General features: G+C 57.0%; 1 long non-coding RNA gene across 2 annotated transcripts; it reads right to left on the bottom strand.

Annotated features, from left to right (window-relative positions):
* Positions 1-1,147: 1,147 nt before the first annotated feature.
* On the bottom strand, positions 1,148-15,925 carry LOC119257186 (uncharacterized). 2 transcript variants are annotated; one of them, XR_005127973.2, is made up of 4 exons: positions 13,119-13,234; positions 12,487-12,560; positions 10,522-10,579; positions 1,148-1,451 (listed from the first exon to the last, which is right to left on the bottom strand). It is a non-coding gene; the product is annotated as an uncharacterized LOC119257186 (long non-coding RNA). The 2 variants fall into 2 exon arrangements; XR_008553738.1 differs by lacking the exons at positions 12,487-12,560; positions 13,119-13,234 and adding an exon at positions 15,850-15,925.
* Positions 15,926-23,568: the final 7,643 nt, after the last annotated feature.

Below are 23,568 nucleotides of genomic sequence, written 5' to 3'. Positions count from 1 at the left end.
CCTCCCAGGGAAATTGCTCAAAGAAAGGCTCTACCAAAGAGCTGACAAATCTGCTGACCCACCCATGGAGACTTTGCTCCCCTCAGAGGCCACCTCTGTGCCAGCCCACATCCTGAGGTAGCCCAGGCTACCAGCCAGTCGGGACGCCCCCCACAGCCATGTCCTGAGGGTGTTCACCCTCTCTGGGATTTCTGTGCTCATAGACCGGAGGCCACTGTTCTGAACAGACTCTTTCTCGATGACTGCGACCCGAGGCTTCACCCCCCCGCCCCCCAGCCGCGAGCCTGCCTGGGTGAAGGGCCGGATCTAGGTCACTGGCCAGGGCCTTTTCCTGCCCTCTTTGTTGCTAAAACACCCAACCTTGACTTCCTGCAGAGGCATCATCCAAGCCCTGCCACGGTGCGTTCACACTCTGTTTTCGACGTTTTATTTCCTGGACTCAAGTGGAGCACTTGGAGCTCCAATTCAGATTGTGGGTGTGTCTCATGTTGCAGCATTTGGCAAAGCCTGTGGCTGCACAGCTGTGACTGGACGACGTGAGAATAATGCTCACTTTAGGACCGCAAGTTGCTGTCTGCTTGCGAGTGAGCAGGCACGAGGCTATGGTTTCCCTCTATTTCAAATCATGAAGGGTGGTAGTATTGGAAGTAGTGCCTTCAAAGCAAAGAATGAGAACCCCCACTCCTGGAGAATATGGCGAACAGCCCGTGACTCCGCGCCCAGAGCTCACGTTGCCTTCGATGGCTGCAATGTCTCTGATTTGGAAATTCTGATTTTAGTACCTGTGATTTCTAAAATTCCACCCATCATAAAATAGCCCAAGGTGCACATGGAGAAAAACAGCACACGAGCTTTAGTAACGAAAGCCCTGGGGATGCCGGCAATGAGCAACGGAAACTATGGTGGGAACAGCTGCAGCGACAAAACCGCCTAGTGGTGGCCATCTTGGGAGTCCCTTGGAGAAGGCCCAACCTTGTAACAGTGAAGGATACTGTTGACCCAATTAGATGACATGGAAGTCTTTGACCTGTCCTCCTCTGAAGACTAAGTCAGCCCCTTGGGTCCCACAGACCTTTTGTTTGCAAAACAGGGCAAGAAAATGGGGGTGGGGGGACTTGAGGCCCAGGGCACAGCACACAACTGAGACCATTCCCTCCCCATCATAGGCACAGCGCTGTGCAGGGACTCACCTGACAGTGAGTATCATCAACGCTGATGTTGTGGCTGGAGATATCACAGCTCTCACACCTGGGGCATGACCAGGTGCCAGAGGTGGCACCTGCTCACTGGTGCTCTCTGACCAGCCTTCCCTCATCTCCAAAGGCGCTGCCACCCGCTTCAAAGCTTTCACAGACAGCGCATCCTACGACGAGCAGGAACAGGACTTGGAAAGGAATGGGTCTCAGCTTCGGTAGATTTTCATCACAGATGTACTCTGTCTCCTGCGGCTGCTGTCAAATGATCATGGACAAGAATTAAAATCCAGATCAAATTACCTTTCTGCTCTGGAGGTCAGAAGTCTGAAATGAGACTAAGACGAAGTCAAGGTTTCCACAGGACTGTTTCTTCTGGATGCTCTCGGGGAGAATCCATTTCCTTGCCTTTCCTGGCTTCTGGCCCACATTGCCTGGCTGCTGGCCCTGCCTCACTCCAACCCCCGCTTCTATTGGCACTTTTACCAGCACCCTGACCTCTTGCTTCCCTCTAAAAGGACACGTGTGATGACACTGGACCCACCCAGACAATCCAGGATAATCTCTCCATCTCAACATCCTCCACATAATCACATCTGCAAAAGCCCTTTTGTCACATAAAGTGACCGATTTAGAAGGATGCAGACACTTGGGGTGAAGGGGCGACCTATACACGCACCACCGAACTAGCAAGGGTCAGCTCACAATGAAGTATCGCCTGTCGGGGACAAAGCCTGGGCCCATTGGAAGTGGAGAGGAATTCAAAGTCCTACTGGCTAGAAGGAGGAGCTAGATAAAGGCCGCCCAATTTGGAGGCAGAGAGTCCTTGAAATTGCGCCCCCCTGCAGCGAGGGCCTGTGCCTCCAGCTGGCTCTCCAGTCACTTGCCTTTCTGAGCTCTCTCCTGTTCTCTTCCCCAGCCTCGTCCCCTCTCTCTGCCTCTGCACCCGCACACCCAGCCTTCCCTCCTGTGAGAGCTGGGCCTGCTCGTCCCTTCTCTGGAGTCTGCACCCCCATCATTGCTTCAAAGTCGCAGCCTGGCTCTAGACATGGACCGTCAAGTCCTTCCTTCTCCATGTAATATCTCTTTGCTTCAAAAGATTTTCCTTAGCCCCGTGCTCACCTCCACCTTCCACCCACATCTCTCCTCTTTATAGCAAACCTCCCCAAAACAGTGATTTCTGACAGTCTCTTCCTCTTCTTCCATACTGCCGATCCCTTGAACCTGTTCCTGAACCTACTCCATGGAGGTCTCTGTCCCTGAGCGCTCCTCTGAGACACCCACGGCGACGACCGCCATCTTGTCAAGAGCAGCAGGGAGTTCTCTCCTCTTCACATTTCACATGGAAGATCACCCCCTCCCTTGGGGCATTTCCTTCCCTTGCCTGCCTCGACTTTATTCTGGTGTCTGCTTAAATGTCCCTTTCTCATGCCAAGCTTCCCTGACCACTTCACCCGGCAAGCCCTGTCCTCCCTGCAAACGTGTGTCGGTGCCTGCAAGTGGTGCGCCTGCTGATTGGCGGTTCCTCTCAGAGAAGGAAGCTCTGCGAGGACCTGGAACTTGGGTCTCACTCCCTGTTGCCCCTCCACGAATGGAAACAGCACCTTGCTCAGGGGAGATGTGCCGTGCATTTGGGGACTGGTGTGCATCCTCTTAGCAAATTTGCTTGTACCTTTGGTGGACTTTCCAGCCATATTCTCAACCCTGTTGCCCTGAGTGCCTCCCCAGCTGGGCTTCGGGGTCCTCAGAGGCAGGGGTCGCCTCTATTCCCATAGTCCTCATCTCCCGGCTGTGTGGTTAGTGGGGTGGACACATGGATGTATCCAATTAGCAGAGGAAGAATCACACCTAGGGCTGATCCTGGGGCCCACAGTTTGACAGGTAAATTGATTTGCTTTCAGAAATTAATGCATCAGTCATCTCCAAGGGCCATCTAAAAGTCATCGAAGATGGTCATACAGATAGGAACAAGCAAAGTGATTTTTCTAGGAAAAAAAAATCTATGGTTGACACTATCTATTCTTCTCTAGATTGTAATTAGCCTGTGGGGTTACTTCACGTTTCAAACCTCTTATTAGTGCCCAGTTCCATCTCCTTGACCTGGGCCTCAAACAATAGGAGGGAGCGTTTCCTGGAACATTCTCCAAACGCCACCCACACCCTGACAGCAGAAAATACAGAGGGCAAATTCCTCTGTATTTGCAAATTCCCTCCCAAATTCCCTCAAGCAAATTCCCTCCCAAAGCTGCTGCTAACCTATGAGCGGGACAGACAAGAGGGCCCGTTTCCTTCCAGGCCTCCAGGGAGCCGCCCAGCCCCGGCCAGAGCGCCATCTGTGTGGCTAATTTAACTCCCATTATCACTTTTTATATCTCCGAGATTTATCGATAATTGGGGGCATTCCAATAAAATGTTAACCATCTTGCCTGCCTTCGGTCTATAAGAGCAAAAAATAATTAACTACGCCGGCGAAGCTATCGGAAGACGAGGACAGGAGACATGCCCTTCTGGAAATGTAGATGTTTTTAAAGTGCGGTGGAGAAAACTAGCCTCCACACCATTTGTATTAGAATTATAGTATTTTCCATTTAGAGAAGTGAGACAAGTTAATTGCATAGCTACCACGAAGTAAACTGCGTGGTAATCACACAGAAACTCCTTTGGAAAGCGCAGTAATTACTCTGAACTCAAGTGTTGTGAGGAGACCTGAGTTCCAGGCCCGCAGACAATGGGAAGATGTTTAACCTGCACTCCAGCGAGGTGATGTGAACACAGCGCTGTCAATGACTTTCGCTGCCAATTTTTGAAGATAATGATTTTTAAATATAGACGTATGTCTAGAAAGCGCCCTTGGCACAATATTCCTTTCAAGAAAAAAATACGGGAGAAAAAAGCTCAGTTCGCTCTGCTGCAGGCAGCAAGAAGGTTGACAGTAATTTCCTGGCTCAAAGAGGTGAAGGTCTTCAAAGAAAAAGATTAACAGTCTCCGTTGGAGAAGGGAATTTGGTTGTCGGCTCCATTTACATACTGGGGCTCGAATTTGAAAGGAAGCTGTGTCAGAATAGAAAAGGCTGTGTTCGCATGTGAATGGCCCCGTCTATTCTGCATAGAAGGAGCAATTTTCTTAGGAATTAAAAGGCCTGTTATTTAGCCAATCCCCCCAAAGGCTTAACAACAGCCACCTTTTTGTAACTCCATTTTACACAACCCGAATTATTCGCCCAGAGAAAAGAAAGGGAGAGGTCCCATATGTGGATGACAGAGATTGTCGCGACCGGAGAAACTGCAGGCTGAAAAGATCGTGGAAATAATCTCCTGGAATTCTGGGCCCTCGGCTCGGGTTGTTTGGAAGCAAAGACCAACCCTTGTGCCTGACTCGACTGAAGAGTCTGCTGCTGTCTCTGGACCCTCCTTAAGACTCAGGGTCAGGTTCCAGAAGGAGGGGCCTCCCTGGTGGCGCAAGGGGTTAAGTCTCAGCGCTATGAAGCCATCGCCAGCCACTGCAGCATGAATTTGATCCCCGGCCAGGGAGCTACCCACAGGGCGCAGCAGACCTTTCCTGTCTCCCGCTGCTCCCCTCAGCAGTGCATTTCAGTAGATCCGCCTGTTCTGCTCCCTGCTCTGTCTCTGGTGAGTCCTCTTGTTATAGGGCAGCCCCCATATTGAACTGGTTCCTGGCTGTGGGTCCTCACCCGCGCGCTTACAAGGGACTTAGGAATACTCCACGACAGGCACACACAGAAGGTTCATAAAAGGTTTATTGACAAGGGAAAAGGAAAGAAGGAAAATGTACAACTCAGGGAGAAAATAGCGAAATACAGTCTTTCATGCGTCCTACCCGATCCGCCGACCTGGAAACCCAAAGGCACTCTCCGAGCTGGCCGGACGCTGCGAGTTGGCGGAGAGCCAACATGGGGGACCACCCCCCCAAAGCCCACGTGTCTGCCTTTATACGAACCTGGCTGCTGAACCCCACCCTCAGGTCCCAGCCACCTTCCCTTGGGTGGGGATGGGATGTGGAGTTCCCAGTGTCTTTGGCTTTGGCCTGGGGTGGGGGTGGAGTCCACGAAGCCTGTATGGAATGAGCTTTGGGACAGCCTTTTCCCCCTAACATTCTCACCCCTGTAGCCCTGGCCTGCACCCCATCTGGCTCTTCATGCATAAATGAATGTTTTTTTAAAAAAGAAGAGGCAGAGGGGCCCGCTCTCCCTTTACCATGCGAGGCACGGGAAGAAGTTGGCCTTAGGCCCTCAGGACTCAGAGTCTTGCTCTCTGAGCAAGAAATGTCTGTGGCTTACAAACCACCCAGTTCATGGTATTTTTTTCAAACAGCCCAAGCTGGCTGAGACGGCCTCCTCCTGGATCGCCCTCCCCAAGGACATCAGCGCTGCCCTTAGCTCCAGCAGCACTGGGGTCTGCTCCCAGGAAGGTCACGGCGAAGAAAGCCCTGGGGCCCTCCCCAGTCTCCCAGCCCCACTTTGCCTGTCCGAGTCCATGTCACTCTCTCCCATGGCCTGTGACAGACCCTGGTCCCTCAACCCCGCACGGGCCAGCACAGAAGAGGTCACCCACTGAGAGCCAAGCCAGTAATAGTTGCATCAAGTAGAATCCTGGTACCCTGTCAACCCAGCCAGACCCCATCAGACAGCCTTCTCCCTCCAGAATGGAACATTCCAGAAACATAATCTCTACTACAAACATGTCGTAACTGAATTTTAAATAACTAATCTCAATGAGCTACCCCACTCACCCCCAAGGGCCTCTCCAGCACCCTCTATTCTGTCACCCTCACATGGGCCTGTGGGGTGTCCTGTCACCTGTCACCCCACTGTGAAGGGGCAGGACAGCTGGGTGTGTGGGAGCAGGTGCCATGGAGGCCAGTCCTCTCAGGGTCACCGCTGGGCAGCTTCACCACCACCAGTCACTCTGCACCCATTTTCTCATCTGGAAGATGGGGCGGGACAGGCCCTCCCTCCGGGGCTTGGTATGGGGCTCACGGGCCATGCTCAGCAGAACAGGGACTTGGCTGAGGGCCCAGCGGCCCTGGGCTCTCATGTCTACAAATGGCAGCCGAGTCTAAGCTCTGGGAAGTGGCCCGGCAAGGCACTGGCATCCGGCGGGGCCAGCACAGAGCTGTCCTCCGCCCTGGCCCCCCGGAAGCCCCTGCGCTGCCTAGCACGCAGCCGCCGCTGGAGAGGGGCCTTCCCGGGGCGTGCTGGGGGCCCGTGTGGTGTGGGAGCACTTTCCCCAACACATGCAGACTTTAGGGTGGACACACTATACAAACACAACTTTGCATAATGCTTTTGTCCGCGGCTGGGGGACTGTTGGCATCCACATCAGGAAGTTATTAGGTTTTATTGAACAAAATTCGAAGGAAAATACGATCCTCTTATGCTGTGCTTTCCCTGTTCAGGGCTTTTCGAGATGACACTGCTGGTCACTTAGGCCGCCTCCTCCCCCAGGCACCGCCCGGTCTCAGGGCCCCCACCCCCAGGACAGGGGCTCTGCACCAGCCAGGCCATGTGGAGGTTTAACAGCAGAGAAGTGACCAGGTGTGGCTCCCCTCAGGTGCCCTGAGCGGCCTGGTTGCTAAGCGACCGACCACAGCCATGGGGGAAGGACAAAGGGCAGGTTCCCCTCCGGCAGGTCCGGAAGTGGGTGGACTCAGGGCCTGGCAGCCTGTGAGCTGAGCAGCTCGCGAAGCACCTGCGCTGTCTCTCCTTACCCACGGCCCACATACATGACGTGTCCACACGGACACTCAGGTCTCCCCTGAACTACACGGGCCTCCCTCTGGACAGCAGGGGCCCAGTGTGGGGCCAGCAGAGGTGGCAGGAAGCTCGGCACCCCCGAATCTGATGGAGACTCTGCCCACAGAGGAGTCTGCCTGGGACTCTGTGCCCCTGGGCGGCCGACTCTCGGTTGCTTGGTAACTGGAGCACCTAATTATTCCACTAGGAGGTCAAAGAAATGTCAGCAACCCCATTACACAGACCCAAGCCAGCCAGGCGGGAGGCGATCATCTGCATAGAGAGCTTCATTTTCCAGCCAGAGACAGGACAGGAAGAGGACCCCAAGGTTCCAAACATTCTTACCAATAGCCACAGATGAAGATCTGGAAAATAAAGTGCAATTCAAAGAAAAAAAAACAAAAACCGCAGTGATAAAAAGCACCTGAGTTCTGATCTTCGGTGTTTGTGGTTTTGTTTCTTGTTTGCTTTTTATCATTAACTCCTGAGGTTGCCCGCAGGAAGGAGCTGCACAAGGAGACGCACTTCTGTCAACGAGCAGCTTTCTAGTGTCGGTCTGCAAGGACCCTGACTTGGGAAGGCGTGGATCTGTTTTGTTTTTTGTCTTTGTGGTTTTTTCTCAACTAATTCTAGGTATTCAGGTTTAAAAATAACTGAATTGGGGGCCTCCCTGGTGGCGCCGGGGTTAAGTCTCAGCGCTATCAAGCTTTCACCAGCCACTGGGCTGAGTTCAATCCCCAGGCAGGGAGCTACCCCCACGGCACAGCAGACCTCCCCTGACTCCCCGCTGCTCCCCCCAGCAGTGGATTTCAGTCAGTCCGTCCTGTTCTGTTCCCTGCTCTGTCTCTGGTGAATCCTCTCACCCCCCGCCCCGTACCTCTGGCCTGCACCCCAGTTCTTGTATGTATGCATAATTTTTTTAAGATTTATTTATTCATGGATACAAGAACTGGGGTACAGGTCAGATGCGCGGAAGGGTGAGAGGATCCACCAGAGACAGAGCGGGGAGCAGAGCAGGCGGATCCCCTGGAACACACAGCTGCGGGGAGCAGCGGGGAGACAGGCGAGGTCTGCTGCACCGTGTGGGTGTCTCCCTGGCCGGCCGGGATCGAGCCAGTGCCCAGAGGCTGCGGACAGCTCCACAGGCTGCGCTCAAGCGCTGCGCCACTGGGGAGGCCCGCACAAATATTTTTGGAAAAATAACTCAATTGTCTTTTTCCCTTTCTCCCTCGAGGGCGCCCCCGCCCCCCCCACTGCCCGGGTTTCATCTTCTGAAGCATCGCCTGCGCGCTCGGGGAGACCAGCCGGAGCTTCCCGGGGCTTGTGGCCCGCGGGCGCCCTGCGAGGGCCTCGCCGTCCGTTATTTTCAGCTGGATCCTCTGTGGGAAGCTGGAGCTCGGACAGCCTGGATTTTTTTGGTTTCGTTTTCTCTAAATAACGTGATAAGCAGCTGCAGGCGCCGCGGGGAACACTCAGGACACAGAGGGGCGACTCCCGGGGGCGCTCGCAGACGGGCCTCGCCGCACCCCATTCCGGGGACAGGCGCGCCCGCTCTCTCCTCCCAGGGCTCGCGCGCGCCGCCTCCCAGGGGCTCCCGGCCGGTCCACCCCGGGGGCTCGGGCAGGAGGCCAGGCTCCCCGGAGAGCGGCGACTTCTTCCTCCCGGCGTTCTCCATGGAAGTCACTGGGAGCCCCGAGACAAGGCCGGCCCCGCGCTCCCCGCGCCCGTGGGCAGCGCCCGCCCCGCACCCCGCACCCGGGTCGGCGCCCGCGGGGACAGCTCCGCGCCCGGCCCGCCGGCCCCCCTGCTGGCGGCGACCGGAACGTCCGCCCGCGCCCGCGTGAGAGCCGGGATGGCCGGGGAGGGCGCGGATGCCCCGGGAAGGCGCGGGAGGCCCCGGGGGACCCGGGGGGACGCGGGAGGGCACCCGCGGGAGCAGCGCCGCCGGCCAGGCCGGAAGGGGACGGTGCGCGCCGTCGTATTCCCCCTCGCGACGGCGCGGCCACGGGGGAGCGCGGTGCCTCAGGCCGGCGCCCCCCCCCCCCCCCCGCGGCGCCCCCCCTCCCCCCTCGCCCCCGCGGCGCCCCCCCCCCACCTCCGCCGGCTGCGCGCCCTGGACGATGGCGGAGGGCCGGGTCAGCGCAGGGGGACGGGAGCCGCGGCGGAGACCCCGAAGACGCTCGTCCCGGCCCAGGAGGTCGCGTGCCCGAGTGACCCCGCGGCCCCGGGTCCCTGCCCAAGGGGGGTCCCCTCCCTCCGCCGGCGCCTGGGGGCGGGGGGGGGCCGTGGGGGGGCGCCGAGTGTGAGAGTGAGTGTGCGCGTGAGTGCGTGTGAGTGGGTGTGCGAGCGCGCGCGCCGGTGCGCAGTAGTGGACGCGGCGGCGGGGCTCCGGCCGGGCCTCGCTGGACGGTGGGGCCCGCGTGGGGGACGGGCCGGGGCGCCCCCGCTCTCCGGCCCAGGGCCCCGCGGTGTCCCCGTGTCCCGGGGCGCGTCAGCCGGGAGGGGCGCTCTGGGCAGCGGGCGCAGGGGCCTCTCCGGGCGAGGCTGAGGCGGCCGCGGGGAGCGCGTCGGGCCGTCCACACCCGGCGGCCGCCAGCGCGCAAGGGCGCGTCTCTCGGACGGGGGAACGGGCTCCGAGCGATGGGCGGGCGCCCCAGAGCCGCGGCGCCCGGAAATCCCAGGCGGAGGGTCACGTGGCCGGGAGAGCACGTGGTCCAGCCCGCGGCCGCTGCCGGGAAAGCAGGTTCCTGCGGTGCGGGGTGGGGTCTGCGAGTTAGGGGTGGGGTCTGAGGGTGGGGTCTGGGGTGGCTTCTGCGCCTCCCGGGGCGCTCCTGGCGCAGCCCACACCCCTGGGCCCCACGCCAGGCCCTCACCTTCCTTGGAAGCGCAGCGAGGGGGAGCAGCCTCCTGCTGGGGAGATGTCCTGTGCAAACGCCCGGGCTTTGGGATGTCGCCCCGCCCCAGACCAGAGCCATCCAGACTCGGGAGCTACAAGTCCCCTGACCCGGGTTAAAGAGAACAGAGCCCCAAGGCGGCTGCCAGGGTACCGCAGGGGGCTCACAAGAGAAATCCCCAAGGGAGGTTGCGAGGCCCTAAGGGCGGAGTTGAGCAGCCATTTTCTCAGTTTGTAACTGAAACGGCCGGGCGGGGTGGGCTCCTTGGCTCCAGCTCCGGCCCGGCTGGTCCCTTGGGATTCCAGGTCGGGGAGCGGGTAGAGCGCGTGTACGAATTTATCTCCCTCTTTTCTCCCTGAGTTGCTCATGTCCTCATTCCCCTTCCCTTGTAAATAAACCTGTGCTAACCTTCTGTGTGTGCCTGCGGCCTGAGTTCCTTTTCAGCACGCGGGTGAGGACCCGCAGCCAGGCAACCCGTGTTAGAGCAGGGTTGCCCTGTAACAATTACGCGAGCTGCATGTAATTCAGAATATATGCAATAGAGACGGAGCCATCCACCCACCCATCACCTCTTACAGACACACCCTGAAGACCTGCCGTGTTCTGTTCCGACCTCAGCAATGAAGCCGATATCCCGCTAAAGCAATGCACGTGAATACTTCGGTTGCCCAGTCCACATACCTTTTTTTGTAGTCTAGTAAGTCCATTGTAGTCCATTAAGTGTGCCAGAGCATTGCACCTATAAAAAAGTACAGACCTTAATTTAAAATTCTGTATTACTAAAAATTGTAAAATAATGCAATTATCTGCCAAGTGAACTAGAGCAAAGCACAGTAAAGGGGGCGCCTGCGGTGGTCTCTCTCCACGATGCATCCACCAGTCATGTCCATCATCTCCCGTCCACCACCCAGCCTCTAGCATCCATCTGTTGACAACAGTCATGGTTTCATCACTAGTTTATCGGGAGGAGGAGGAACACATCCATGCGGGAATGTGTCTCTAGGTCACAGAATTATGGTCCCTCCAAAGAGGAGTAGAAATGCAGGCAGCAAAGAATACTCGAGGAGCACCCTCCAGGAAGACTTAATAAAATGAAACCAGTAGAAACACACCTCTGGCTTACACCTCAGTTCTTGTATGCATAAATAAAGCAAATCTTTAAAAAAAAAAAAAAAAACTCAGGAACTGCAAGATTGTGTTTGGGAAAAGTGAGCAGCCCAGGTGGCCTGAGCCACCGAAAACTGGAAGAATGGGAGCCAGGAAGGTGGGTTTGTTAGGGGGAAAAGGCTGTCCCAAAACTAATCCCATACAGGCTTTGTGGACTCCACCCCCACCCCAGGCCAAAGACACTGGGAACTCCACATCCCATCCCCACCCAAGGGAAGGTGGCTGGGACCTGAGGGTGGGGTTCAGCAGCCAGGTTGGTATAAAGGCAGACACGTGGGCTTTGGGGGGGGTCCCCCATGTTGGCTCTCCACCAACTCACAGCATCCGGCCAGCTCGGAGAGTGCCTTTGGGTTTCCAGGTCGGCGGATCGGGGAGGATGCATGAAAGACTTTATTTCCCTATTTTCTCCCTGAATTGTCCATTTTCCTTATTTCCTTTTCCCTTGTAAATAAACCTTTTATGAACCTTCTGTGTGTGCCTGTCGTGGAGTATTCATAAGTCCCTTGTAAGCGCGCGGGTGAGGACCCACAGCCAGGAACCCGTTTAATATCGGGGCTGCTCTATAACAGGTTCAGGGTGCAGTTCCGGGGCCGCTGCGTCCCGGATGGACCTGGAAAACAGCATGAATGCAGGGATTCATAACCAGAACACGGGGGGCTATGGCGCCCCCCGAGCCCCTGGGTGAGGTTTGCTTGATTTCCTGAGTGAAAGGCCAGAAACTAGAGGATCCTCAAAAAGACTTCACGTTCCTTCATGCATAGAAAAATCCATAGCACTGAGGTCACCAGGCACAAATTACTACTATTCTGTGTTGTCAGATCAACTTGAAATACCAGTTTTTCTGGGGAAAAATGTTATTTTAAACAGAATTAGACAACTTAAGAAATCAATATTGGATCTGTCAGTAAACTGACTTAATAGTCAATGCAATGAGAAAAATCCTAATGATACGGAATCCTACAAACTCCAGCTCTTCCAAAGATGGGAGGTGGAGGCCCCTCACCAGTGTCTGCTGAGTGGTCCTCCAGGAAGTGTTTGTTGTAAATGCAATGATCCAATTAGAAATGTTCTAGCTATCTTTGAGACAAGTGTAAAAAGGCTGAGAAATTTTGAAGAAAGCAGAAAAATTTAGAAACCATCTGGAAATCTTAAATAGATGACAGTAATTATTCAGCTGTTTAGAAACAAGTCCTTAACAAGAAAACTAGAGCTGGTCCCTCATTTTCTGCTCAAGTAATTGTTTGTTTTCAGATCTTAGAGTTTGGGATTTTGTAACATCACTCACAGCCCCTCCTCACACCCCAGGGACAGATTCCATGGTCACGTTGGGGGGCGGGGCCCACACTTAGAGAGCTCCCCCATGCCCCTTGGCCTCAACATGAAATTCAACCCCAGAAACTACCGTGAAGTCCTCCCTTGGCTAACCTGCCTGGCGTGCTTTGCTTCTCCTTTCCACTTCCACAAGCTAAACCTTCTCACCTGTAGGCCAGTCCTGTCCTGAGGCTCAGCAGCAGGTGAAGAAGTCGTTTCCCCTTCCAGCACTTTCCCTAGGGCTGACCCAAGACACTGAATAAGCACATGCCACGGGCGAGCATGTTGCTTTGCGGCTCCTTAGGGGCATGATGCCCGGCCCCACCTGAGCCCATTTTCCTCAGGCCATGGGCCCTGTGCTGGGCAGATCCTGTCCCCAAGCTGCCCCCTAACTTCTCCAGTCCATGCTTTGTGGCAGAAAATCCACCTTCCTCTCACCCTCCTGACCCCACCCATAGCGCTGGTCCCCAAGAGCTCGCAGGCTGACTCCCCCTGTGCCCCAACTGCTCAGGCCCTTTCACCGGGAGCTGGTGTGTCCCCACCCAGGGCCGGGCCGGGAATGAGCAGTAAATGACCATCTCCATTTACTATTCTCATCCTGCTAGTATGCTCATGGTGCATTCAAGGGACCAGCGCACCCTTTTTCCTCAGAATTCTCTAGAAAGTCACCACTTTACCTGGAGACAGACACCCTGCCTTTCTGTTGGCTGCCAGCACAGCCTCGCCCACCGAGTAGTTCCTCGGGCCCCTGCTCCCTCCCTCTGGCCCACACCACTGTCTTTCTGATCCGGATTTCTCACCCAGAGCCCAGTAGTTGGTGGAAGGTCTGAGGGAGGCTGGAGAATCACTAGAGAGCAGAGACAGCTTCTTTAAAATCCACACTGCAGTGGGCCCACCCCCCTCAGGCTGCCCTCACGAAGGCCACCAGCTGTGGGTGATTAAACAACAGACGGTTATCTCCGGGCTCTGGAGGCTGAAGTCACAGATTCGGGGTGCTGCGGGGCTGACTCCTCCCAAGGCCCCTCTCCCGCGTGCAGGGCCTCTTCCCAGTGTCTACACAGGCCATTCCCATGGGACTGTTAGTGTCCTTGCCTCTTCTGCGGACCCCAGTGGAGTTAGGACCCCCCTAGTAACCTCGCTCGTCAAAGGCTCCATCCAAAAGTCACATTCTGGGGTGCCAGGGATCAGGGCTTGAACATAGGAGTTTTCAGGGGACACACAAACCCATGAAGTCCTCGGCATTAAGACCCACAGTGCATTTCTTCAGACTCACGCTTGCCTTGAACTGGGACCCCTGAGCCATGGGATTGGGGTGCAGGTTGGGGTGCAGGCAGACAGCAGGTAGGCAGGTTCTCAATGGATCCAGGCAAATGGGCAAAGGAACGTCCTAGAGCCTTCAGTGGCTTTTTCAGGCTTGTAATGATATTTCTACGTCATTTGTAGCGCTGAAACCAGGCGCAGGACAGGCAGAGGGGCCTGCAGGGTCGGCAGGCTGGCAGGCCTCCCAGCCCCTGGCAAGTCTTCACTCTCTCTGGGCTCTGACGCTCTCTCATGGTCTCATGCCGCTCTCTGCCTCACAGGCCTCTGCCGCCGCCCTTACAGCGTCAGCCTCCAGGCTCAGGTGCGCCCACTCACACACGCCCACACCACACTCCAGGTGTCCACCATCAGGCCCGCATGCCCCATGCCCATGCCCCCAAGCGCCTCCTGCATTTAAGGACGCAGGTGAGAGTCACAGAGGCCCAAGACGCAAAAGCCTGAGCATCTTCATTTCCCCTACACAGGTTAAGGGAACACAACCTCTTGGATTGTCCAATTTACTTCACAGTATCCTAGACCTAGAAAAAATGTCACCAGTGTATTTGGAGAACTAAGATATTAACATGGACTTGCTATTAAGACACAGGACTTCAAAGCAAAGTCAGGCCCACCTCCTGGACCCTCGCTTTCTCGGGGTGTGAGTTCTTCTCTGTTGCAAAAATGATGCTGGCAGGGAAGCACAAGGGGGCCGAGTCTTCCTCCAGAGAGCGAAGCCAGCGCCCTCCTTCCCTGATGCATGTTATCTTGATAAGCAAAACAAAGGCTCCCAGCTCCCTGGTGTGGGAATGATGTTGAAGGCTTGCTGGACTGGAAACATGCTGACATCTTCCTGCTCTGGCTAAGTTCACGTCTGATACCACAGCCCCAGGGTGCAGTTAATTTATTTTAATTGATAGGAGTTTTAAAATATTCTAAAGAGCTGTGTCCAGGAGGAAAGTTGGAGGTGGAAATAGCGCACGCTGGCTCTGGTGGGTGGGTCGCCCTCCGAGGCATGGTGATGGGCTCTGACGTGCCCCCCAGAATGTGGACCCAATTAATTTTTGTGACGACTAATGCCCATGCTGGAAAAAAATTAGCCTGAGAGTGATTGCGTGACACCTTTATGAAAACTTCTAAATTATTAGTCGATATTGATAATGGAATAAGTGGAGATTCATGCCAGCTTCCTGGTATAAATCAGCATCAGTCAGGATGCCTACGTAGCAGATCGACCAATTACCCAGCTTAACACCCAGCCATGCCAATCACCCCTCACTCGTCTGAACATTTCGTGCAATTCTAATCAACATCCCAGCTGGGTTGTCCGTGAATTCAACACAATAAATCTAAAATTTGTATGAAAGGGCAAAGATCCACGAATAGCTGAATTTATCTTGAAAATGAAGAACAAAATTCAGTGTCAAGATAGACTTGACTTGAGAGAACAATTGTGATAAAGACAAGGTGGGCCTGCACCAGTTTAGACCAACAGATCAGCCGCCCTGTGAGGGACAGCAGCCCCCCTCCACCTACCGCGCGGCTGCAGCTGCGGCGCCAGGAAGACGCCGGCCGGCAGGTGCTTTGCAGCAACGGAACCCCTCTAGACAGAGATGAAGTGTCCGCCCAGCCGAGCCGCGTAGAAAATTCAAACTCCAAGTGGTTTAAAGTTCTAAGTTTAAACATCTGAACTAAAGATCATTATAACAACGAAGAAATACCTTTTTCATGACTCAAAATTAGCACAAGGCTTTTAAAAGAGGAGCCCAAGGAACAAACCACAAAGTTAATTATTGAGATGGACGTGAGGGCGTCAGAACTGAGGCCTTTTGCTTCAGGGTGAGCAGCACGAAGCTACCGGGGAAGCGGCGGGCTGAGAAGACACTCGCCACCTCAGGCACAGCAGCCTGGGGATGTCGAGACTGTGCGAGGACTCTTGTAAATCAATGAGAAAGAAAACCCTAGAGCAAATGGGAAAACTATAGAAAACCACAAATGAGCATTTCCAGAGGGCCACAGGCCGGCGGGATCGAGACCATTATTCATCCGTCGGAGGCCCGGGGAGGGGCCGCTGTGCAGCCGCGGCGACCACGCCGGGAGCCGGAGAGGAGGCAGAGGCCGAAATGTCCTGTGAGATGCGCGAGTAGCCAAGAACATACGATGAACACCCTGGGGTGGTGGGGGGAGAAGAAGGGGTGAAGACACGTGTGCCCGCTGCCTCGGGCGTCCCCGCACCTGCCATCCCAGACCAGGAGGCCGCAGAGGGCACTGTACTCGCTCCCCGGCACACGGCGCTGGGTCTGTGGGCATCCCCGCTGGCTCCTCTGGAAACCATGACGACAGCGCAGAGCTGGGGTCTGAAGTCACACAGGGCAGCAGTGACATCAGAGCCGGTCCCCGCGGTGGCCTCTTCAGCCCCAAGGGCTGGGAAAGGCGGCCTGACCGCGGCTCGCGCCCGGACCACGCCAGGAGACCCACGTCAAGTTGCTCACCCAGAGCCGCCCTCGCTGCCGCTGGGGTCACGTCTCCTGCTGGGCCGGCCCTTCCCTAAGGGACTGGCGCTTCTCGCTGCAGAGGCAGCCGAGTTTCAGGTCGTCCTCTCCAGCGCTTTCCTTTCCAGCGAGAGACCCTCTTCATCGCTTCTGTGCCCCAAATTGCCCGCCCAGAGCGGCTCTCCCCTTGGTCCACAGAACTAGCGTCGCAGAAGGGCCAGCGGGGCCGGCTGGACACCGTGCGGCTGAGGCTTCCTCTGCAGGGGGAGGCTCTGCAGCTCCAGCCACCCCGGGTGCTGCTGCCGACGCCCCGCTGCCTGGACTCCTCTCCCCGCCTGCTCTGGAGCCAACCCAGCCAGCGCGGGCCCCAGGGGGTGTGGACCAACACTGCGGAGGGAACCTGCGCCCTCCAGGAACAAGGCGTCCCCGCGAGGAAAGCTGGTGTGCGCCTCACGAGAGTGAAGTCCGCTGCCGACCTTTCTAGGCCACGGATTCGGGGGGGGGCTGTGCCACGGCTGCAAGTTCAGGGCTCGCCCGGACCTCCCAGGCCGGCCACTGGGCACCAGCGCCCTCGCCTGCATGGAGTGCTCCTTGGCACGCGTCGGCTGCTGGCCCTGGATCAGGACACTCCCGCATCTCTTTATTCCATTTTCTTATTTGCCACAAGCCAGCGCCGTGGACGCGCCTCCTTTTCGTAGATGAGACAGCACGGAGCCAGGGGCCACGTCCACGTCACAAGCGGGCCCAGAACTTCGCGGCTTGCAGAGCTTGGGGTCCATCTCACCGTGCTCTCAGGTTCGTGGGCCCGGCAGTGAGGAGGGAGGCGAGCGAGGAGGACGTCTACACGGCTGGCTGCCTGGTGTCCCCGGGGCGCGGGGCCCGGTGCGGCTCAATGGCTGGCGGAAGCAGGAATGTTCTGGAGACGCCGTCACGCACACGTTTGGACGTGTTTGGGCCAGTTGGCTGGGACTTGGCTGGAGAGGCGGCTCTGGCCCCCTCAGCCCCGGAACCCAGGACTCAGGCCCCTCTGATCTGGTTTTGATATTTTGAGGATCTTCCACACAGCTTTCCACAGGGGCTGGGCTGTCCACACCCCACCAGCCGTGCACAAGGGCTCCCCCCTTTGCTGCACCCCCTCACCAGCTCTGGCTGTTTCTGGTCACGCCCGGGCTCACGGCAGGGGCGCCAGCGAGGGCCTGCAGTCCCCGTGACCAGCAGCGGCCGCCCGTCTTCTTGGGAGACGTGTCTGTTCATCCTTCTGCCCAGTGTTAAGGTGGGCTGTTCTCATTCTGTGAGATGATCTGTTTCTAAGCCAAGACCTTCAGCCTGTGGGTTCATCAGGGAAGCCCAGGGGTCCGGGGAATCACCTCCATGGGGGGAGCAGCCGGCTGCCTCGAGGGTGCTGGGCCGAGAAGGGAGGTGAAATGGGAGCAAACGGTGGGAGATTAAGCAGCATCCCGCTTGCCCGGCTCCCCCTGCTGTGATCACAAGCCCCAGATTCAAAGGCCAGCAGATGTTGGCGGCCGCGGCCAGAGTCACCCGCTTGGCCACTGTCTTGGTGAATGAGCCGCTGATTGCGAGGGCAGAGCTGCATTTAGACCCAAGGAGATGGGGGCGTTTCAGACGTGCTCGCAGGAAACGAGACAGTGGAGGTAACCGGGGCCGTGGCCGCTTCCGTCCCGCCGGGCCGCGCCTGCAGGAGCGCGAGTCGGCTACAGTGAGGCCCCCGGCCACCTCCCGCTCTCTGCAACGCGGAGAATCTCTGCTCCACTGTCATCGTGGGGACAAAGTCTCTCCTGGAGCATCTTTCTTCCTTGATATTCTAGTAAATCAGTCATTTCTTCCATAGAAAGGCAACAAGCTAAAGCCAAATTTTCTCTCTTGAACCTCTAAAGAGAAGAATAATTTGAGATGCAGCCAATAAAAGAGACTTTTCAACTTTCGTTCCACTGATGGACGTGTGATTCTCTCCCGGGGACGACTTCATCTGCACTCTGGGGAGAGGGACGCGGCCCCCAAGCGTAGACTGCTGACAGGAAGAGCCGCCCGTGCCTGCTGCTGTCCAAGTCTCGTGTCATGAAAATGTCTGAGCGAGTGTGCCCGCGTCGTTGAAGGTCGGATTCTGATTCACTTGGTGGGAATCGCCGTCTGAGTCCCCAGCGTGGCCGCTCCTGACCCAGATCTTCTCCTGCCCATCGGGGGTCCCCAGGGCCCAGCACAGAAAAGGGGGCGTCTGTCCTTCCAGTCAGGCCCACAGCACTGCCCGGCGGCGCCGACTCTGAGCTGCTGGCACGCGCTGGCCCTGGCGGCCGGGGAGGGGAGGCGTCTCCTCCAACCCTTTGTCGCAGAGCGCCCCGGTCCGCGGAGGCGCCCCTTCTGCCAGACCCCCGACATCCTCCACGCCCCGCGACCTTCGCAACACCCTCCCAGCGCGGACAGTGCCGGCACTGACCCTCGCATCCTGCATGTCCCCTCGTGTCAGCCCCCCAGGGTCGGCCGGCGTGAGTTGGGACAGCTGCCTCGTCAGGCTCTTGGCCTCCTTGGGGTCACTCAGGTCACCCAGGGGTCACTCTGGGCACCCCAATTCAAATGTCGAAGTCCTCAGCCTGGGGCTGTGTTGGAGACGGGCCTTTAGGCGGTGAGTCCACTGAAACAGAGCTGTGAGCGGGCCGTGTAGGGTCACGCGAGCTGCCACAGTGCGAGGGACGCGAGGGACACGACTTCCATGCCCGGGGAGGGCGGCGCTGCCGGCCTGTGCGCACCCGTCTTGGACTTCAGCCAGTGGCACTGTGAGGAAATGAGCCCTGGAAAGTCCCCACTGTGGTGTCTTGTTAGGGCAACCGAGCTGACCCGGAGGTGCCTGTGGCCCGGCAGCAGGATTCTGGGCAGGGCCTGACCAGCGAGAGGCATGAACACGTTTCCCCAGTCTGGATTCTCTGGCTGGTCCTCGCCCCTCCAGGGGGTTTATTCTGCCGTCTGCTTTGGGAGCCACCGTCTGGTGGCCATTACTGGACTTCTGTCGCAGGCACTGCCAGAGCCCTTTTTTTTTCAGACGTCTCCGTAAATTCTGTGGCAAGGACTCTGTGGTCAGCCTTGGTGGAGAGAGGAGGGGCAGGAGATCCCACATGGTGAAGGATTCAGGGGCTGTAGTAGTGTGCGAGCATCCGAAGAGGGTGATCCTGGATCCCTAAATCCAACACAGCCACACCTCTGGCCAGTCGCTTCCTGACACCTGCCCTTCAGGTTTGACCTGCCGTACTCAGTGTGGCACTGACGCGTTCTCATGCATCAGTTTCTGCCCCTGCTTCACTCTCTGGAACGTGCTCCCAGGAGGACAAGATCCTTGCCCATCTTGACCTCTGCATCTGCTCAGCACCCCAAACACAGTCTGGCACATAGTAGGTGCTCGATAAGCATTGGGCAGCATCTAGCAGTTCCCAGGAGGGCCAGTTGTCCCTGTCCCTGCAGACAGAGAGAGGCCTTAGCCTGGCCACAGCGAGCCAGGGGTGGCAGGGACGCAGCAAGTCTGCGTACTGCCTGTCAGCGGTGAACACTCTGCCCGTTTATGGTGCGCTGTGCCCAGCCTTTTCAGTGTTAGAGAAAATCCTCTAAGCGTTTCTCCTTGGGAGGAAGCAGTGTGTCAAGCTGCTCAGTAGAGGGCGCTGGAGGAACACGTAAACCCTGTAGGTTCAGGTGCGAGGACATCCTGGGCAGCCGCCCGCATGGACCAGAACTCCTGGGCCCGCTGAGATCCAGCAGCCTGGTGACACCTGTCCACAGCTTTCCCCTGCGGCCCCCTCCTGCTTGGGGGGACTCCTGAGCACCCACAAACACATCCCCTGGGGATGTCGGGGAAGTTCCAAGTCTACCCCAGCCTGGCCAACCTGTGAGCGTCCTGCTGTCCAGTGGCTGAGCCACACCTTGACCAACAGACTTGAGCCCTCGCTGAGTCTGTTCCCCTTCCCTGGGGGCTACTTGGGTCTTAGCGGTACCTGGTGATCACAGCCAGGATTCTTTATATCCAACTCCCCCTGGGTGACGGCCCTCCTCGCTGCACTCTGCCTTCTCACCACCACGGTCCTGTCCCAACCCTTGCTCAGGTAACAGCATGAAGACAGAGGGGCCACCCCAGTGGGGAGCAGCTGAGCCCAGGGCGGCCCACACTCAGCTGACGGGGACCTGAGTGACAAGCGTCCTCCCATTCTACTAAATCAGGGTCATTTTCTCTAGCACTTGAGGTGGGGGTACAAAGATCGGCCTGTACAGAGACCAGCATGACCATAGGGACCTCTTCTGGGGGATGGCTACCAGCCAGACCCCCTGAGTGCCTTACTCTGAGCCACTAAATCCTCACAACAACCGGTGGGCGGGCAACTGTCATCAACTCTACTTTATGGTGATGCGATAGACCCAGAGGTCTTGTAACCAGATCAGCATGGAGAGGTTGGTGGTGGCAGAGCTCGGATTTGAACCCAAACTGTCCGGCTCAAGAGGCTCCATTCTTTGTGATTTACATAAAATTAAAATATGTATCCATAAAATAAGAGTGCACTTTTTAAAAATGTTATCTTCAAATTAAAAGATACCCAAAGAAATCACTACTGTAATACTGAGACGCCAATGGACAAGCGGGGCATGGGGGTGGGAGGTGAGAACAAAATAAGCCCAAAATGAATAAATAAAATAAAAGAGGAGCCTGAAAACATGTATAGTTACAGTGCATGCAGTGATGTGTGCAACTAACACAGTCGTGTGTGTGTGTGTGTGCACAATAAATGATGAGGGTCAAGATGGCAGCAACAGTGATGGTGCACAAGATGGTGGTGATGGTGCCCAAGATGGTGGTGATGGTGCACAAGATGGTGGTGATGGTGATGTATACAAGATGGCAGCAACAGTGATGGTGTACAAGATGGCGGCGACAGTGATGATGTACAAGAAGGTGGTGATGGTGAACAAGATGGTGGTGATAGTGTGCAAGATGGTGGCAATGGTAATGGTGTACAAGATGGCGGTGATGGTGTGCAAGATGGAGGTGATGGTGAACAAGATGGTGGTGATAGCGTGCAAGATGGAGGCAATGGTAATGGTGTACAAGATGGCGGTGATGGTGCACAAGATGGTGGTGATGGTGAACAAGATGGTGGTGATAGCGTGCAAGATGGAGGCAATGGTAATGGTGTACAAGATGGCCGCAATGGTGATGGTGTACAAGATGGCAGTGATGGTGTGCAAGATGGCAACAGTGATGGTGTACACGGTGGCAATGATGGTGATGGTGTGCAGAATGGTGGCGACAGTGATGGTATATAAGATGGTGGTGATGGTGATGGTATACAAGATGGTGGTGATAGTGTGCAAGATGACGGCAACAGTGACGGTGTACAAGATGGTGGTGATGGAGAAGGTGGTGGTGTTGAAGGTGGCAGTGTCAGTGGTGGTGCTTAAGGAGTTTTCTACACTTGAAGGGCCGGAGAGAAGCACAATCCGTGTGTGTGGGTGTGACAGGAAGCGTTCCGGCCTTCCTGAAATGTGGCGGAGCAGCTTTCTGTTGCTATGAAATCAGCTGCGGGAGCGGAGCCCGTGAGCTGGGGCGCTGTGCGCTGAGAGCACCGCTTCACAAACAGCAGACGCTCAGCATTCACTGGGTCAGGAACGGATGAGCCAGGGGCCATGACCTTGCCCTGGGAGTCCCCAGTCCGAGTGTAAGGCCACAGGCTGTGTGCGGGGCGCCCTCCGAGAGGAGCAAGCGGCCGATGGGGGCCAGACGCGTCAGCACTGCCCTCCCGGTGGGGTCTTGCTTCTTTCTAACTCCAAGCACAAGCTTGCGCTGGACTCCTGCACGAGCCGTCAGGCTGCTGCACTACATCTGGGGGCCGCTAACAGGTGTCCACACATGCTCCTCCCCTTAACTTTTCCTGCCCTTTGGAGGAAGGAGGTGGTACCCACCATCTGATGCTTAATCAAAAGAAGGAATTGATTTTAAATGCTAAAAGAGAGTATTCATCAAGCAAAGACCATCGTCTTAGAAAGAACCCTCCTGCTGTTCTCTCCAGCAGGAAGGGAGTCCTGGAACCTGCCCAGCTTGGGCTTATGCGTCCCTGTAGGGGAGGTGAAGGTGCTCAGGCCTTGGCCCGCCGGCCTCTGTGCTCTCACCTGTGGCCTTGAATGCAGGCGGCGCTTGGGGCATGGGCTTGGGGCACGCGGGCCTCATGGTGGACACCTGGGCATGGTGTGGGCGTGCGTGAGTGGGCGCACCCGAGCCTGCAGGCTGGGCTTTGCAGGGCAGCGTCACAGGACGGAGGGAGCAGAGGATGGTGCGGCGGAGTCCGGTGGAGCCGAGAAGAGAGCAGGGAGAAGGCCAGAGCGCCCGGTTGGCTCCCGAGCGCCCCACAGGACGCCTTTCATAACATGCTCAGGGAGACATCGAACAGCCCAGCGCTGAGGAGTGTGAAGCCGCCATCCACACTCGAAGCGCATGACAAGTTTTTGGAGTCAGTGCCCCGCGCCGCTCGGATGTTGTCTGCGTGGCTTCATCAAAATGTCCTCCCGTCTTCCCGTCTTCCTCGCTCCCCACTTTCAGTTGTACTGGAAAATGCCAGCCCCCAGCCTGCCGGAGGCTCCTCCCCACTTCTCCCAAGTGGCAGTTGGGATCTTACATACGCCTTATAGAATATTCCGTGACCACAGAGCGTCTGGCGATACCGACTCCCTGGGGGCGGGAGAGGCGCTGGCCCCGGGCCAAGGGGGGGTCTGCGGCGCAGGAGCCGCGCTCACCGCGTCCCTCTGAGACCCGGCGTGAGCAGATGTGGTTGCATAACCTCCCGCAGGCGTCGCCCGGAGAGAGTCTTGAATTGCCTGTCCTGGAACAGAGTTATTTATAATCCGGAGACGGGGCTGGGCTGAGCGGGGACAACGGCAGCGCGCTCCTCGCTCGGGGCGGGACGAGGGAGGCATCACAGAGCGGCAGCGCCAGGTGCGGGCAGAACAGCCCACGCCGCCCACAGGGGCTCGCCCTTCTATTCATGACCTAGCGGGCATTTCTGCTCCTAGGGAGGAGTGGATGCCCAAAGAGGGCCTCCGGGGGGGCAGAGCTCGGCATGTGAATAAAGCTGTGCTCTTCGTGTTCACAGAGCTGGGCCTGTCGCCGAGGAGGGAAGCCCGAGACGTGGAGCAGCCCAGGGTGTGTCCCAGGGAGGCTTGTGAGTGCTCACCCGGCCACTCTGGAGCCGAGGACACGCAGGGTGTGGGAGCAGAGTCCCCACCAGGCTTGGGGGCTCGGTTCCCACCAAGGCCAGATCATGTGGTGGTCCAGGCCCAGGCCCTGCGCACCGGGGCCCTTAAGGCCGAGGTGGGAATGGCCCTCAGTGTGAGCTCCTTCCGGCCCCTTACGTTCATCAGGACATGTTGCGTATCGGGAGGGGAGTCTCCATCCCTGCTAAGCCGTCAGTGACTCCGGTGT

Source organism: Talpa occidentalis, unplaced genomic scaffold, assembly GCF_014898055.3.
Source record: "Talpa occidentalis isolate TD23 unplaced genomic scaffold, MPIMG_talOcc4v2.1 talOcc4.4, whole genome shotgun sequence".
NCBI lineage: Eukaryota > Metazoa > Chordata > Mammalia > Eulipotyphla > Talpidae > Talpa > Talpa occidentalis.
The sequence above is the reverse complement of the archived record's forward strand: the minus strand, read 5'-3'. Positions and strand labels throughout refer to the sequence as shown.